The 17,539-nt window shown below is 37.8% G+C and overlaps 1 protein-coding gene across 1 annotated transcript in view; it reads right to left on the bottom strand.

Annotated features, from left to right (window-relative positions):
* The window catches only part of COLEC12 (collectin subfamily member 12), an 846,619-nt gene that overhangs the window by 330,232 nt on the left and 498,848 nt on the right, over window positions 1–17,539 (bottom strand). The window lies entirely within an intron of this gene.

Below are 17,539 nucleotides of genomic sequence, written 5' to 3'. Positions count from 1 at the left end.
TGATACGGATAATTCTAATTGACAAAATCTGCTGTGAGATCTCAGATTTTAAATCTTCGTTTTGCATCATGACCAGGTGTACTTGACTCTGCGAGTACATGCAGACTGAGCAACCTGATGATTCCTTAATCCCCAGCTAGTTCAGAATCACTAGGTAAGGAGTCCATGGGAGTCTGCCATCCATGTGCCAGCTGGCCTTGCCTGGGTATGCTCTAACTTGAGATACTGATGCCTCATTATGCTAGAATGATGCAACTCTGCTAACGCACCCAGTTAGAGAAATGCACCATATAACTCTGCAGTGTATGCTCACCATTTTCTGTATTTTAAACATTGAAGGAAATGAATGCAGAAAAAATGAGAGTCCAACACTTACTGCAGGGCAGCAGAGGTATTCTTTAATGCTATGTCTTCTTCTCTCAACCTTGGCCCTGGTAATCCATAAATAAATTCTAACTGGAAGTCAGTTCCCCAGAGTAGAACTCAGTAGCTCCCAATTCCCTTAGGTGATTATTTTACCTAGCTAGTGGGAGGAGTGGGGATAGAATTTAAGGGATTTTGAAGAAAGTTGGGGAAGTCCTTCCCTTGAAGCTTCATTTCATGAATGCTGCTTAGAGTAATTCCTATGAAAGCAGACAAGGGCAATGGAGAACTTGTTTTAATTCTTGATGTTGCTGTCAAAGCCACAAGAAGTATGGGTGGGAGGGGCTGCTGATCCTGGCTCTATGTTGAAGGAAATGCCAATAGCACAAAAATCTATACTTTTTGGTGATTTATTCATTACCTTTTAAACATTTCCCCATTCCCCTTGAGTGTTCATATTCTTACAGTGCCTCAGCAGCATTGTCAAGCTCTGATACAGTAAGCAAGAAAGAAAGCTGCTAGGTAAAAATCTGGATTGCAAGACACTTCTATTTAGACTTTTAGACTTATCACAAAACCCTGTCCTGCTTGTACACTTGCATGGGTGAATTTTACCACTTGAGGAAAGCTGCTTCTTATAATGTCAAAAAATGGTGAGTATGGCCTGTTTCAGCATTTCTACCCACCCATTAAAGCTCTCTGATCTGTCTAACAGGAATGGAAGAAGGTAAGTATAGAAAGGTTGTGAGTAAAGCATGAGTTATACACGTGATATTTTCAAAAAGGTTTGCTTGAAGAAAGAAGAGTAGGAATTCAGAACAATTAGTATGAGTCTGGTTGTTTTCAATGTGACAGCCATACATAGTAAACCTATTCACTGTTCTGTATCCAAAACACAACTATAGAACTATTTCAATACAGCCTTCTCATTAATATCTATGTGGTTTGGAATGTCACACCTCTAGTAGCATGCATACAATTGCACTCCAGAGTACAAACAGCAATGTTATCAGTAAGAAATATTATTTACAGTATTAGCGGTGCATTCATAGTCTTTTCCATAACAACTGTAATATATTATAATGCACACAAACCCCACATTATATTTTTGTAAACTTTCACAAACAAATTTTAATATCCTGAGAACTGTGCAACCTAGACATATATTGTTAGCATATTTTTGCTAACTAGACATAAGCTCTCACATAACAACAAGAAATTTCTCTGTAATTTCATGTTTATTGAGATATTTACAGAAATATGAAACATATGCTTAATTATATAATTAGCAAAACAAATAATACTAGATATTTCTGAAGATGTTCAACTTACAGTACAAATATCAAAGACCGTTTTCTTTACCAACGTCTAAGATTTCACTTAATGTCATGCAACAGTTTGCAAGTCATTCATTTTTTATGTGTTAATTACAACTGGAAATATTGCTTATTTTCATAATTACTAGCAAACAACTAACATTATTTTCAGTATAGTATGATATAAACTAGCATTCACATTGAATCTTCCTTTCTCCCACATTGGTGGTTCAAGCCATACACCGCAATAACATGTAGATCTCTCAGTTATGAAAATATGAACATAAATTTGAAAATATGAATAATAAGTGTCAAACAAAGATTATTTTTTTTCACTGCAGGGCATCCTAGATGAACAATCTCAGGGTTGTTTTGTTAATAACTCCTTGCCCTTTCTAATGCTGTCTATTATTAGCTGGAAAGTCACTTAGTTAATGAAGCCTTCAGCTAGTATGGGTATGAACTTTAAGTATAAAAAAGGAGTTTTAGGCTTGAGTGAGTTAATACTCTGCAAGTTCTCGAGTGACTACAAGTGCCACAGAAGAGGGCAATCAGAGGAGAATACAAAAATGTGTGTGTATGTATATATATATATATATATATATATATATTTTTTTTTTTTTTGCTATCTGTGTGTGTGTGTGTGTGTGTGTGTATTTCTCTCTCTCTCTCTCTCTCTATATATATATATACAAAAGAAGTCCCAAACAAAAGTGAGCAAAATCCAAAGATATAAAATCAGAAAAAGTCCCAAGGTATGGAGACAGGCACACTGTTAAAGATTCCACAAGTCTGTTTATTATTCCAGTTCCACAAAAATGTACTGTGTAAGCACTTTCGTAAAAAAATACTTCCTCAGACACATCATAACACTTAATAAAAGACTCAGTTTTTATACCATACCTAATCAACACAAACCAGTTTCCCCCCAAAATATTTAAAGATACATACATATTGAAAACCATTGTTCATTCATATAATGAATCAATTTAACATAAAATACAGGTTCAATAACATACTAAAACATATAATTATAAAAAGTTTTCATAAAACCTATGCCATGTAAACTCATTTCTTAATATTCTTATTTCTTAAGACAGGTAAGAGGGAGTAACAGAACTATGAAGAGCAGCCAATCATTAACATGAAGGACAAGAGGAAGACCTTTTAAAAACATACTTAAAATTTAGGCAGAGAAACCCTGCTGCAAGCTGACAATTTTACTAAAGAAAACCAGGTTATTAGGAAGTCTAGCTCTATTGCTGAATCATTATTGGTCCATTTTGCTTATCATTACAGCATTAAAAGCAGTAACGTATTCACTCTATCTAGAATTAAGGAAGAGGGTGCTATAGGAACATTTGAAAAAGTGCTTATTAATTGTCTTGGCAAATCAAGTCCTTCAAGGCATTTTGCAAGGAAGGGATCTCAAAAGAAATATTTCAAATCACATAAGGAAGTCCTTGCATTCCCAATAATCTACACTACTTGTTTTGAGACAAAACAGATACCAGAGGGCTGGAAGACAGCTATTATGACACCTGATTTTAAAAGGAAAGGTTCATGGGACAATTTAAATTACTATTGGTCTACAAGTTTGTTGTCTAGTACTGGGAAAGTGATGGAATTCACAGTATTAAACATTTTGCTAAAATAATTAAGGAAACAGGACAATATAATATTCATCAGTATGCATTTGTTTATTAATTTTTATTTTGTTTTGAATTTCTTAACCAGGGTATAGCACTGATTCCCACTGGACCCATTTCATTTTCATCCCAGGGAAAACAAAAAAAAAAAAAATATATATATATATATATATATATATATATATATATATATATATATATATATATATAACATTATATACAGACAGAGAGAGTGATAAATTGAAATAAATACTATATGCAAAGTGAATATCATAACTGGCTTAATGATATAAAGGCAATGGATAAATGACATTATATAGAGAGGGACTGAAAAAACACAATATATACATGCATTAAATACAGAGTAGCATCAGAGTTAGAAGAAGAATACGTCAGCACTAACGTAACAATTTTTTTTTATAATGAGGTAATCTTGGCTGAAACATGATACAGCACGGCTGATGTGATTTATATTGACTTTAGTTTTGCTTTTACAGAGTAGATCGTAAGTTATTAATTAATAAGCTACATAGACTGGGTATCGTGATACCTGTTGTCAGAGTGGAGTGGTAGAATGGTCAATTATTTTTGAGCCATGTTAGAGAAATCGTCCATCCTTCAGCCATACATATTTAAGCTCTCTTATGTCATTTTACTGTTATACTTATATCTTGAAAGCTGGTAAATATATTACAAATTTAAAACCTCGTGGTAGAATACAAACATGCTTACAAAGATTTTGTGTGTAAGTGAACATGTGCAACTAGTATGAAGGCCAGTACTTTATAAAAAACAAATGCATGCTATTTTATTTAGACAGTGATGGTTCTGATGATAAAAAGTATGACAGAGAGATATGCTCTGAGTTACTGCACAATACTATACTGAGCCAACAGATATTGCCATCCTACTGGCCGACAGATTCAGTGCTATTTTTACCCCCCCCCCCCCCCAAAGGAGCAATCACAATACCAGAAGAATGCCAGGCAACCAGCATTACTGCAGCACAGGTTAAAGCTGCATTGTCCAAGGCCAACAATAAAGCTTCCATGGGACCCGATAATATCCCTGGCTGTGTTCTACATGAACTGCAAAGTGAACTGACACCACATCTGTGTGCCCTGTTCAGTCACAGCCTCACCTCAGGCTTTGTCCCTACTGAATGGTGCACTGCTACAGTCGTCCCTCTCCATAAAGGGGAAGTGACTACAGACCCTGGGAATTATCGCCCCATTAGCCTGATGAGTCTGATATGTAAAGCTATGGAGTGCATCATCATGGACCTGATTAACAAAGATACAGGAAATCTCCAAACTCTAGATCCCATGCAATTTGGCTTTGTGAAAGGAAGATCATGCCTGCTCAACCTGGCTGATGTCTTTGAGTCAGTCACCAGGGCTGCAGATGAAGGTAAGGCACTGCATACAATCTGGCCAAGGCCTTTGATACCATTCCTCACTTAGGAATTATTGATAAACTCACCAAACTAGGCATCAACCCCCTATATCACTAGATGGGTTGCAAATTGGCTCACAGATTGAACACACAGAGTGAAAGTAGCGGACTCCAAGTCAGACTGCTGACCAGTCACGAGTGGAGTCCCACAGGGATCAGTCCTGGGTCCTTTCCTGTTTGGTATCTACTTCTCAGAAGTCCAGGCCAACACAAAGGGACTCTGGCTGACCAAGTTTGCAAATGACTGCAAGCTGGGAGCCATTATTTACTCCCCAAGTGATGCAGACATCCTGCCGACAGGCCTCACTGAAACCATGGCCTTAAGCTTAATGCCAAAAAAATGCGTCGTCATCCCCTTTGGTAAAAACTCAGTTCTCACTAATTACCACATCAGTACAAGACCACTGAACACTGAAGGCATTACAAGAGATCTGGGAACACAGGTTGACAGCAACCACTCCTTCAAACACCACATTGCCACTGTGGTTAGAAAGTCCTTCTATATGGCACATCTCATTACCAAGGGTTTTGCATCCAGGAAGAAAGAGGTCATAATCTCTCTCTCTACTCTTCCCTCATTAGACCAGTCATTGAGTGCAATGCCCCATTTGGCATGTACCTCACTAGACACCTGCAACAGCTGGACAGGCCACAGAAGTACCTCATGAAGAGGATCCTAGACATTGAACACATGTCCTACATGGACAGACTCAAAGACTCCAGCTATTCTCTGTCTCATATTGCCTACTTACTGGCTATCTCTGTTTGACTTACAAAGCCATGTCTGACCTAGCTCTGTTAGAAATGCTACATCTAAAGAAATCCCAATCCCTCCGCACCACACACTCCAGAGACCTCACCCTCATTACCACAATCAACAGAACATGCTGGAGGGACAGGTTCATAACCCAGAGACTACCCATGCTCTGGAACAGACTTCCCATACATGTCAAGCAGAGCACCTCGCTGTCCCTCTTCAAGAGAAATCTTGATGAGTGGATGGGTAACAGAAAGTTCACCCCGGGGATCACTCCAGTGGCTCTACTTGATAGAGGCACTGGGAACTAATGATGGGTGGCACGATGCCAGGGCACTTCTGTGGGCTAGGCTTGTAAAGGCTCCAGGGCCATTAGCCTAGTACACACCTATGAACCTATGAGCCTATTTAAAGATCTTCATACATTAGTAGATACTAAATTGATCTGCGATAGACATGGGGATTCAGTAGTGAAGGAATACACTAAAATCATGGGATTCATTAGGAAGTTCATGAAATCAAGAAAGGGAGGTATACTTAGGGCAATACATGTATATATTATTTTGCTTGGACTAACGTTTGAGTGTAGAAACATCTTGTGGCATCCATTTACAAAAACGCAGCTGAGAACATTTGAATGGATGCTATGAAGGTTCACTAAACTAATCAGTGGTTTTGAGATATTGTTATATAGGGAGAGGTTAAGTAAGTTGGGACTATTCTCTGTAAATTACAGAGTGGATAATAGGTCTAATTCTAACGTACAAAACAACTAGGCATCCTTTTTATGGAAATGTTTGGAACTGCATAAAAGCAAAAATTCAAGTCACTTTACATTATTAAATAACTTTCTGTAAAAGAATAGAACCATTAAGTGGTTCTCAGAGAGTTTTGCTTCTGATTGGAATTATCTCTCACTTTCAGTAAGAGACAGTGAAAATGTGCTATCTTAAAAGATCACCCTGGATGATTTTTTTTTTAGTTCTGCTTGTTTTGAGTTTTAGGCATTCCAACAGGACCCATGTGACATTGTCTGAATGCCACTGTATTGCATTATTATATTGTACTATTTTTGTTAGCAGACTGCTATTAGCCTTATTTTTCAAAGATTATTCTTCCTTTATGCATTTTTCATTGCTTGTGATTCTCAACATTTTAGTGTAATGTGGCCAAAAAGAATAAACTGCTAATCTTAGATGTGCTTTATCCATTCATTCATTCCATGATATCACTTTATCCTATAATTCAATGCCCTAGGGCAACAAAAACCTGTTCTTGTAAGGAATTTTTGCAAGGCACAGAACTATTTCTTGATGGGGCACCATTCTACAGCTAGGTACGTGCACGCATTCACATATTGTACATGTTATCTACAGGCAATTTAAAAGACATCATATTCATAGATTAGTACTAGGTTAACTGCTCTTGTGGATCATTGTAAGCCTAGCCAATTACCCTCTGTAAGGGTCAAACCCTGTACCTTGTGCTTGTAAAGTAAGCACTTTAACCATTATGTTAACCTCCTAATGTCTTAATGGCACATCTTTGGTATGTTGAAGGAAACATGATGCAGGAAGGATGTATGGAGTCCACGTTAAGGCACTCCAGCCAGGGGCTGAACTGTTGAATCAGTGGCTGTAAGACAGTAATACTAAGCACTGTACCATAATACAGTCTAAAATGTGCTTTATAATAGCTGAAATTCTACTTTATGAAAAACATTTTGTTAGGATTAACATTCATTTCATGCAAGATAACTTAAATTACAATTCAAACGGTGTTCAAAAAGCAATTTTAAGCAAGTGGGTAAACCACATTTGTCTTGTAAAGTATCACGCAAAAAGCTTTAATAGGATGGAAAGTATCAGCTTTTTTTTTCTCTTTATTGTTTATTCCTGTATTAACAAGTAATTAAATATCATTCAATTTTCCTTGGAAATACAGCAGATACATTCTTCTTTTATTTATAATTTTGTAACTGGATGTGTCCTGATCATAAGACCCATTTTTAGGCATTACTCAGGACATATGGCTAAACAATATAAGTATTACAGGAAAGAAATGCAAAGTAAATTACAGTAGTGAACTGTGGGTATGTTGTGATAAAGACACTTGGCATTCTCCAGGCTATAAATAGGCATTTAATATAAAGGAAATCATGTACAATGAAAAGCAGTGCAAAGTAATATGAAATACAAAGTATACCATGAGATATAATGAAATAACATGAGAAAAGGCACTATGTTCAAGTACAGAGATCAAATAAAGAGTGTGGGTGCAGGTGATACTACTTATTTATTTATTTCTTTATTTTATTTATTTCACATTTGTTAACCGGGTTAGTCCAACTGAGTTTGCAAACAAACCCATTTTCAGTGGAGACCCGAGGAGAAAAGCCCCAGCAAACATAAATAAAGATAAAGTGACAATATACAAATATAAATAACAATCACAATACAGAATAATTGCATTGATAGTAAGCAACCCATTTTCAGTGGAGACCCAAGGGGAAAGAGCCCCAGCAAACATAAGCAAAGATAAACATACAGGACAAACACTATTAAAAATAACAATGCAAATATGAAATTAATTATAAAGAGAAAAACAAAAGAAAAAAAATTATGAACATTAAGGGGTGCTCTGATAACAGTGGTCTAAAATTTACTATGTATGAGAGTAAAAACAAAAAGATTGTCTCTGTTTAAAAAAAGGAAAATGTACAGACATTGATAGGAAGTGGGGGAAGAAGATAAATAATGTGGAGAATGGGAGGGGGAGAGAAAGGAGGGGCTATAGTAGGACTATAGTAGTAGAGCTAAGGGTTTAGGAGGTTAGTTTAAGCAGAAGTTACTAACAGAGAAAGAAAGTTAGGAGATGCAACAGGCTATACAGTAGGACAGACTAAGATTACGTGTGGTCAAGGCAATGGCATAATTTCATATTTAGTAGGTGGGATTTAAGCTCGTTTTTAAAACAGGGAAAGGAAAGGTTGGATCTAATATGGAGAGGGAGTTTGTTCCAATTTAGTGAGACAGAGTGTTTGTAAAGTAGTTTGCCAGTATTCCTTTCGGGTTTATAAACTGAGAGAAGATGCTGGTCAGCACTCCGGAGAGGCCGGGGGCGGGGGGAGAGTAACAAGAGAGGCGAGAGCAGGGCAGACAGCGGGGTTGTTGAGTATGGAAAAGTTAGTATGGAGTTGTGGAGTTTAAATTATTTACAAAGGGTGTTTATATATGTGTGAAATGTAAACAGCAGACAGTGTGTAATTGTGTTAGGGGCAAATGTTGACATAAAGGAAGTGTTAGTATAGTAGTGTCTCTGTGCAGGTGAAGAGGAATTAAACCAGCCCACTGCATTAGTTTGCATTTGAGTGTAGTAATGCTAGCAAGTGTAATGTGTATTAATGCAGAGAATATATACTATGGGGGGGTGGAATGACTTAAATAAAGCTGATAGAGTAAGAGAGGTTTGAGAGTTAGGAGTCTGAGGTAATGCCAGTATTAGAAAAGCTGTAACAGAGTAATTCCAAGTGAGTATACAATTAGTGTGTGAATGCCAGTGGCAGAGTTGTCTGTGGAATTGTAAAGAAAACTTATTCCTAAGTACTTAAATATTGGCATAAATAAAGGCTTGCTTTTTTTCAAACTTCTTTTGATTTCTTTCACACCCATATTTTTGCACAATATAGTAAAAAGCTAGCTCAGTCATTGTGAATATATTTGTTACTGATTATCATCTGCAGTAATATAGTAGTTGCTTTTTCTTGAAATACTTACACGATCAAACAATTTTCAGAATGAGTCAGACAGAAAAACGGGGAATCACTGTAGCCTTGATACATGTTCCTCCTTTGACAATATGCCTTGACACATTTTCCTTTTTCTTAAATTTAATACAATACCAAAATGTCTGTATTCATTCTCTTCACTATGACTATACTTTTGCTGAAATCACCTTCCACCGAATATCACTAAATATTTCCTACTCTCTTTCTAGCTATATTTATGTGTGAATGTAATAATTATATACATTAGACACACACACACACACACACACACACACACACACACACACGTTTACAAAATATTCTAAAATATAAAATAACACATTGCCACCAATATAGTTCACTTAATTAATCACTGTATAGACCTTGGGAGAATAACTTAAATTGTTTCTAAACTATATTATGTCATGAAAATGGATGATATGTTCTTCATTCTGACTGGATAACATATTCTTTGATCTGATTTCTTATTTTTTTAAAAATAAAACATACTTGTCCATTTCTACACTTGGGAAATATGTTACTTTTAATACCTTCATGCAACAATAGATCTATCAAGAAACCTAGCCTGGAAACAAATACTAACATCTGAATTCATCATATGACTTTGATACAAGGCCAAGAAACTTTTCAAAATATCAAATTCCTTCAAATAGAATTTAATATTTTTGACTCTGGTACATTGTTATTAAAACTGATTTTGACTTACAAGGTCATCGCTTGATTTTTCAACATGACTGACAAAATCTTTCTTCATACAGTACTCCTGTAACTGTTTTATGATTATTATATAGATATACTACAGTTACCTAAAAGTAGCATGTGTAAAGTAAATTTCCTTGCATGATCTCTAACAATGGGCTTTATTAACATCAAGTTCCCATTCAAATACACATAGAGGTAATGTAATCCAAGACGTATGCTGAATATACTGTGAAACTGGCAAAAATTTAAAGTGGTTATACACTCCTCTACTGCAAGACCTGATCATAACAGATTTATGCACCTTTCAAACTGTTATGATCTGGTCTTGTGCTACAGTAGACATCAACCTCCATAGAGTAGTGTGGGTAGAGATTTGATGGATTTAACAACTGTAGATACTTCACTTGGTCAACCATAGTTCTAGAATATTGGCTTGGATGTCGGCAAAATAAATGCCAAACAGATCAGAGCTGGAGGTGGTTCATCTGGGCAGCCTAAAGCCACTTCTCAATATGCTGCCTCTCAACACTAAGTGGGGGATCAAAAAAAGACCATTCTCCAATTTGATGTTCCTCCTTTTCTCCTAAGGAGGAGTGCCAGGTCTGTGTCACACCCTCATACTCTACTCGAGAGTGGAAAAATATGAATTCTGCCCACTAAAACAGTTGTCAGTGGCACCTAGTGCTGGGGGTAGCTACATCCTTTGCTCTAGCCTAACAATGCTTGCGACACAAATAACGAAATTGCGAAAGGTTTATAGTAAAGCTGTTGGCTGCCGATGTGGCAGTGCTTCTTTTCCTGTTACATGTAGTACATCAGGGTAGCCTAAGATCTGTGTACTACAAAAGAAATTACAATTAGGTTTCTCTGACATAATCAATTTATGCTTTTATCTTCATGCATGTCAGGATTTACCAACTTTGCTCCAGAAGTGAATTTATTGACATCTACATCTCAGGTAGATAACAAGCTGGAAATGACTGGAGACTTGATCACAGTTCTCTGTTTTGCTCACTATATATCGCCACACTACACACTAAACATAAACGTATATTAGGAATAAAGTCTTCTGCATGTCTCAACTAAATTTAAGAGCTCCCAGGCTGTTGCATCTCTCAGTTAATTTTAGTGTACTGTGACAGTTTACACTGTGAGAAATTACTTTATATTTAATCGTTCTCCATCACTAGGATTTTCAATGCATTCCAGTGACAGAGAGCTGTGTGCAAGAAAATGTATTGCAGAAATGTCAGTTTCTAGGAATATTTTGCTAAATTATTAGAATTGCATATATCCAATTGACAAAATCATATTGTACTACTTTTCTATAGTTCTTTCATCATTGTTTACAACTCTTTTGGAGTACTCTTTAGGTTTGAAAGAAATTATTTATGACCTTGTATCTCCTCAATAGAAGTTCTTCTTGCACTGTTAAACATTCTGTTGCCACTCTTTTACCTGCAATTTGCTTTCATATCAAGTTTTCCTTTCAGTCTACTTTTCCACAGTGTTTCATGGAAAATATCTATAATAATTGGGGAATCCTCACTGTGTAGGAATCTGCACAGAGTGAATTAAACTTCATTGTACAGAAGCCATTTGAAAACCTACTCATCATCAACCCTTCAGATTATCAGCAAATCAAACATAAAAAAGACACCCTTCAAGCAATGCTGTACAATGACTATAGCAGTATGAATAAGTACATGAGACAATGCTGTACAATGACTGCAGGACTATGAATAAGTACATGAGCAGTGCTGTACAATGACTGCAGCAGTATGAATAAGTATGAGGCCATACTGTACAATTACTGTGGCAGTATGAATAAGTACATGAGGCAGTGCTGTACAATGACTGCAGCAGTATGAATAAGTACATGAGGCCATACTGTACAATTACTGTGGCAGTATGAATGAGTACCTGAGGCAATGCTGTACAATGACTGCAGCAGTATGAATAAGTACATGAGGCCTTCCTGTACAATTACTGTGGCAGTATGAATAAGTACCTGAGGCAATGCTGTACAGTGACTGCAGCAGTATGAATAAGTACATGAGGCCTTCCTGTACAATTACTGTGACAGTATGAATAAGTACCCGAAGCAATGCTGTACAATGACTGTAGCAGTATGAATAACTACATGAAGCCATACTGTACAATTCCTGTAGCAGTATGAATAAGTACCTGAGGCAATGCTGTACAATGCCTGCAGCAGTATGAATAAGTACATGAGGCCATACTGTACAATTACTGTCGCAGTATGAATAAGTACCTGAGGCAATGCTGTACAATGACTGCAGCAGTATGAATAAGTACATGAGGCTATATTGTACAATTACTTTGGCAGTATGAATAAGTACCTGAGGCAATGCTGTACAATGACTGTAGCAGTATGAATAAGTACATGAGGCCATACTGTACAATTCCTGTGGCAGTATGAATAAGTACCTGAGGCAATGCTGTACAATAACTGCAGCAGTATGAATAAGTATATGAGGCCATACTGTACAATTACTGTGGCAGTATGAATAAGTACTTGAGGCAATGCTGTACAATGACTGTAGCAGTATGAATAAGTACCTGAGGCAATGCTGTACAATGACCGTAGCAGTATGAATAAGTACATGAGGTCGTGCTGTACAATGACTGCAGCAGTATGAATAAGTACCTGAGGCAATGCTGTACAATGACTGTAGCAGTATGAATACGTACATGAGGCCACCCTGTGCAATTATTGTGGCAGCATGAATAAGTACATGAGGCAGTGTTGTATAATGACTATAGCAGTATGAATAAGTACATGAGGCTGTGCTGTACAAAGACTGTGACAGTATAAATAAGTACATGAGGCCATGCTGTACAATAACTGTAACAGTATGAATAAGTACATGAGGCTGTGTGTACAATGACTGCAGCAGTATGAATAAGTACATGAGGCGGTGCTGTACAATGACTGCAGCAGTATGAATAAGTATATAAGGCAGCACTGTACAATGACTGTGGCAGTATGAATAAGTACTTGAGGCCATGCTGTAGAATGACTATCACAGTATGAGTAAGTACATGAGGCCATGCTGTACAATAACTGTGGCGGTATGAATAAGTGCATGAGGCGGTGCTGTACAATGACCGTGGCAGTATGAATAAGTACATGAAGCAGTGCTGTACAATGACTGTGGCAGTATGAGTAAGTACATGAGGCCATGATGTACAATGGCTCCAGCAATATGAATAAGTACACGAGGCCATGCTGTACAATGACTATGACAGTATGAGTAAGTTCATAAGGCCATGCTGTACAATGACCGTGGTAGTATGAATAAGTACACGAGGCCATGCTGTACAATGACCATGGCAGTATGAATAAGTACAGGAAGCAGTGCTGTACAATGACTGCAGCAGTATAAGTACATGAGGCCATGCTGTACAATGACTCCAGCAATATGAATAAGTACATGAGGCCATGCTCTACAATGACTGAGGCAGTATGAATCAGTACATGAGGCTGTATGTACAATGACAACAGAAGTATAAATAAACACATGAGGTAATGCTGAACAATGACTGCGGCAGTATGAATAAGTACACGAGGCAGTGGTCAGCTGAACAGTCAAGTGCTCCAGATTACGCAGAATGCTCTGCATTCAACCATAAGTGAACCCACTTTTCCACTGTTCTGCATTGAACAGCTTTGGCTCCGCTACATGGCTTTTGATTGGTTTGTATACTGCAATTACTGCCAATCGGCATTGTGGTATACAAACCAATCAAATAGTTATTCCGCTGTTCTGCATTGAACAGCATTGGCTGTGCTACACAGTCTTTGATTGGCTCGTATTCTGCAATTACAGCCAATCACCATTGCAGTATGTGAACCAATCTAATAGTTCCTGAGGGCAGTAGCAAATTAGAACCCCCAAATATGTGACCATTCATGTAAGAATGGTTGTGGAAAACCCTTCATCCACAATGCGTTGCAACTTTTCTTGCCAAAAACATTGTGGTGTGATGCAGACTTTATGACTGGATCTTCTAACTTAATGCATGTCTCTGAACTGTATCAGTTCAGATGAGAAAGACCTATATAACTAAATTGCATGAGTTATAAACGTAACCTGCCTTCAAGCATCAAACGTGCTACAGGTGACCTACAAGTATAATTCTATTAGCTTAGAAAGGATACTGATAATGAAGATGTATGTTACATGGCAGTGTATGCTGCAACACAGCAATATTGGAGGAATGCCTCATTGCAGCTAGTTAGTGTAATCAAATGGTAATAAAGCTACAGATAGGTTATACTTGGCATTCCCCCATTCTCAAAGATGTCTATAGACTGATAATGGGTTGTCTATAAAGACTTGTTATATTGCCATAGAAGTAATGTTGAGTTACTGTACAACTAGAGCACTGGAATACGGACTACATTTATGTGACTACTGCTTGTCAAACCAAAAGGGAATCCTTTTAACTGCTGGTATTGCAGTTATTTACTTTGATACTAGTTTTGCTTCTATTTTATTTTTTCTTCTTCGCTTTAAACAGATACCTCCTAGAGTAAGAAATCTGGACAAATCCAATAGCCAAACAACAAAAATAGGGACAAGTTTTAGATATTGCTCTTATAAACTTAGCAAGTTGGTAGAATGACAGGTTTTGTGTTACCATACATGATCTGAAGTATATGATGTCTGTAATTCAAACTTCTGTCATTGTCTTATTTCATTCCTCTGTGATTTGCCATAAAACTACATATTTTATGAGGAAAAGACCAAAAATATGAGGCAAAAATTTGAGCATTCTACAAAATTCTGGGCAGCTCAGAGGTATGACAAGGGTAAATGTGTGTGTGTGTGTGTGTGTGTGTGTGTGTGTGTGTGTGTGTGTGTGTGCGTGTCTGCACATATATTTTGGTTGAAATACCATGGTCATGGACATCGTCAAGTTATGCTTTTTGCGCAGTGCGAAAATAAGGTGTTCCACATTTTGACTGTTTGTCACACATAGCTATGGTCTCTGTTCGACACTGGCCTCTTAGCAGGTTGAGACATATGGTGGTCAGTATGAATAAGTACACAAAGTAATGCTGTTCAATGACTGCAGAGTATGAATAAACTCTTGAGGCTGTGCTTATCATATGAATTTTGCATTGACTCTGGCATTATAAATAAGTACATGAGGCAGTGGTGTACAATGATTGCAGCAGTACGAGCAAGTATATAAGGCTTTGCTGTACAATGACAGCGGCAGTAGGAGTAAGTTCCTGAGACAGTGCTGTACAATGACTGTAACAGCATGAATAAGAACATGTGGCAGTGCTGTCTAATGAATGCAGTACATGAGGCTTTGCTATACAATGACTACAGCAGTATGAGTAAGTACATTAGTCCATGCTGTACAATGACTGTGACAGTATGAATAAGTACATGAGGCCATGCTGTACAATGATTATGGCAGTATGAATAAGTACATGAGGCCATGCTTAAATGACTGCAGCAGTATGAATAAGTACGAGGCAGTGCTGTCCAATGACTGTAGCAGTATCAGTAAGTGCATGAGGCAGTGTTGTACAATGACTGCAGCAGTATATATAAGTACATGAGGCAGTGCTGTCCAATGACTGTAGCAGTATCAGTAAGTGCATGAGGCAGTGCTGTACAATGACTGCAGCAGTATATATAAGTACATGAGGCAGTGCTGTCCAATGACTGTAGCAGTATCAGTAAGTGCATGAGGCAGTGCTGTCCAATGACTGCAGCAGTATATATAAGTACATGAGGCAGTGCTGTCCAATGACTGTAGCAGTATCAGTAAGTGCATGAGGCAGTGCTGTACAATGACTGCAGCAGTATGAATAAGTACATGAGGCAGTGCTGTCCAATGACTGTAGCAGTATCAGTAAGTGCATGAGGCAGTGCTGTCCAATGACTGCAGCAGTATGAATAAGTACATGAGGCAGTGCTGTCCAATGACTGTAGCAGTATCAGTAAGTGCATGAGGCAGTGCTGTACAATGACTGCAGCAGTATATATAAGTACATGAGGCAGTGCTGTCCAATGACTGTAGCAGTATCAGTAAGTGCATGAGGCAGTGCTGTCCAATGACTGCAGCAGTATATATAAGTACATGAGGCAGTGCTGTCCAATGACTGTAGCAGTATCAGTAAGTGCATGAGGCAGTGTTGTACAATGACTGCAGCAGTATATATAAGTACATGAGGCAGTGCTGTCCAATGACTGTAGCAGTATCAGTAAGTGCATGAGGCAGTGCTGTCCAATGACTGCAGCAGTATATATAAGTACATGAGGCAGTGCTGTCCAATGACTGTAGCAGTATCAGTAAGTGCATGAGGCAGTGCTGTACAATGACTGCAGCAGTACATATAAGTACATGAGGCAGTGCTGTCCAATGACTGTAGCAGTATCAGTAAGTGCATGAGGCAGTGCTGTACAATGACTGCAGCAGTATATATAAGTACATGAGGCAGTGCTTTCCAATCATCTAGAGTTAAGTTAACAGTACCAGGTGGCTATCCTTTGGCAGTATCAATAAGTACCTGTGGCAGTGCAATACAATGGTTGAAGTAATATAAATAAATAAAAAAAACAGGACCAGCTCAAACTGCAGCAGCTTGTTGGTATAGTAGTTAAAGAAACTGCCTTATAACCTTGCATGTCTGCAGTTTGTGTCTGTAGGTGGGTTAATTTATTTATTGATGTTATGCAGAACCATTCAATAAAATTATCACTTATCTTTATGTATTTATTGCTTGTCTGAATCACAGGTTCATAGGTGTTTAGTAGGCTAATGACCACAAGGGGCTTTTTTAAGCCTATCCATGCATCCCAAATCTCTAACAAGTTCTGATACCCTTGATAAGTGTAAGCATGGGCCTGGGAGATGAACCATTTACAGGTTACCTGTTTGCATTAGAGACATAGGTGCCAAACCAGGGATGAATTTCCTGTTTCCCATCCAATTGTCCAAGTTGCACTTGAATTGGGTTAGGGAGGAAGTCTGCTTCACAGGGATGGGGAGCCTGTTCCATAGATGGGGTAGTCTCTGGGACACATACCTATCTCTCCAGCAGGTCCTATTTATATCACAGGCAAGGTTTAAGTCTTTAGAACAGGTAATTCTGGTACTGTTTGTTTTGTGGATATGCAGGGGATCCATCAGAGTAGGATCTGACAATGCCCTGTATGCCAGGCATAGATCTCCTCTCAAAAGCCAATAGGAGACAGAATATAGGAATAGGGCCTTCAGGTGGTCTGCATAGGACATATTACTTATGCCCTGCATTCATTTAGTGAGGAACCTCTGTGGACATTCCAGTTGTTGGATATGCCTGGTTAGGTACATACCAAAGGGGGCATTGTACTCAATGATAGGTCTGATGAATGTTAATACAGTGGAGCAATGATTTCCTTGGACTTAGATGCCATACCATTGTTTATAAGTTGTGCAATATAGAATGATTTCTTCACCACTGTAGACACATGATGAT

Source organism: Protopterus annectens, chromosome 3.part0 (assembly GCF_019279795.1).
Source record: "Protopterus annectens isolate FY-2018-M chromosome 3.part0, PAN1.0, whole genome shotgun sequence".
NCBI lineage: Eukaryota > Metazoa > Chordata > Ceratodontiformes > Protopteridae > Protopterus > Protopterus annectens.
Note: the sequence above shows the minus strand (reverse complement) of the source record. Positions and strands in the feature narration are given on the sequence as shown.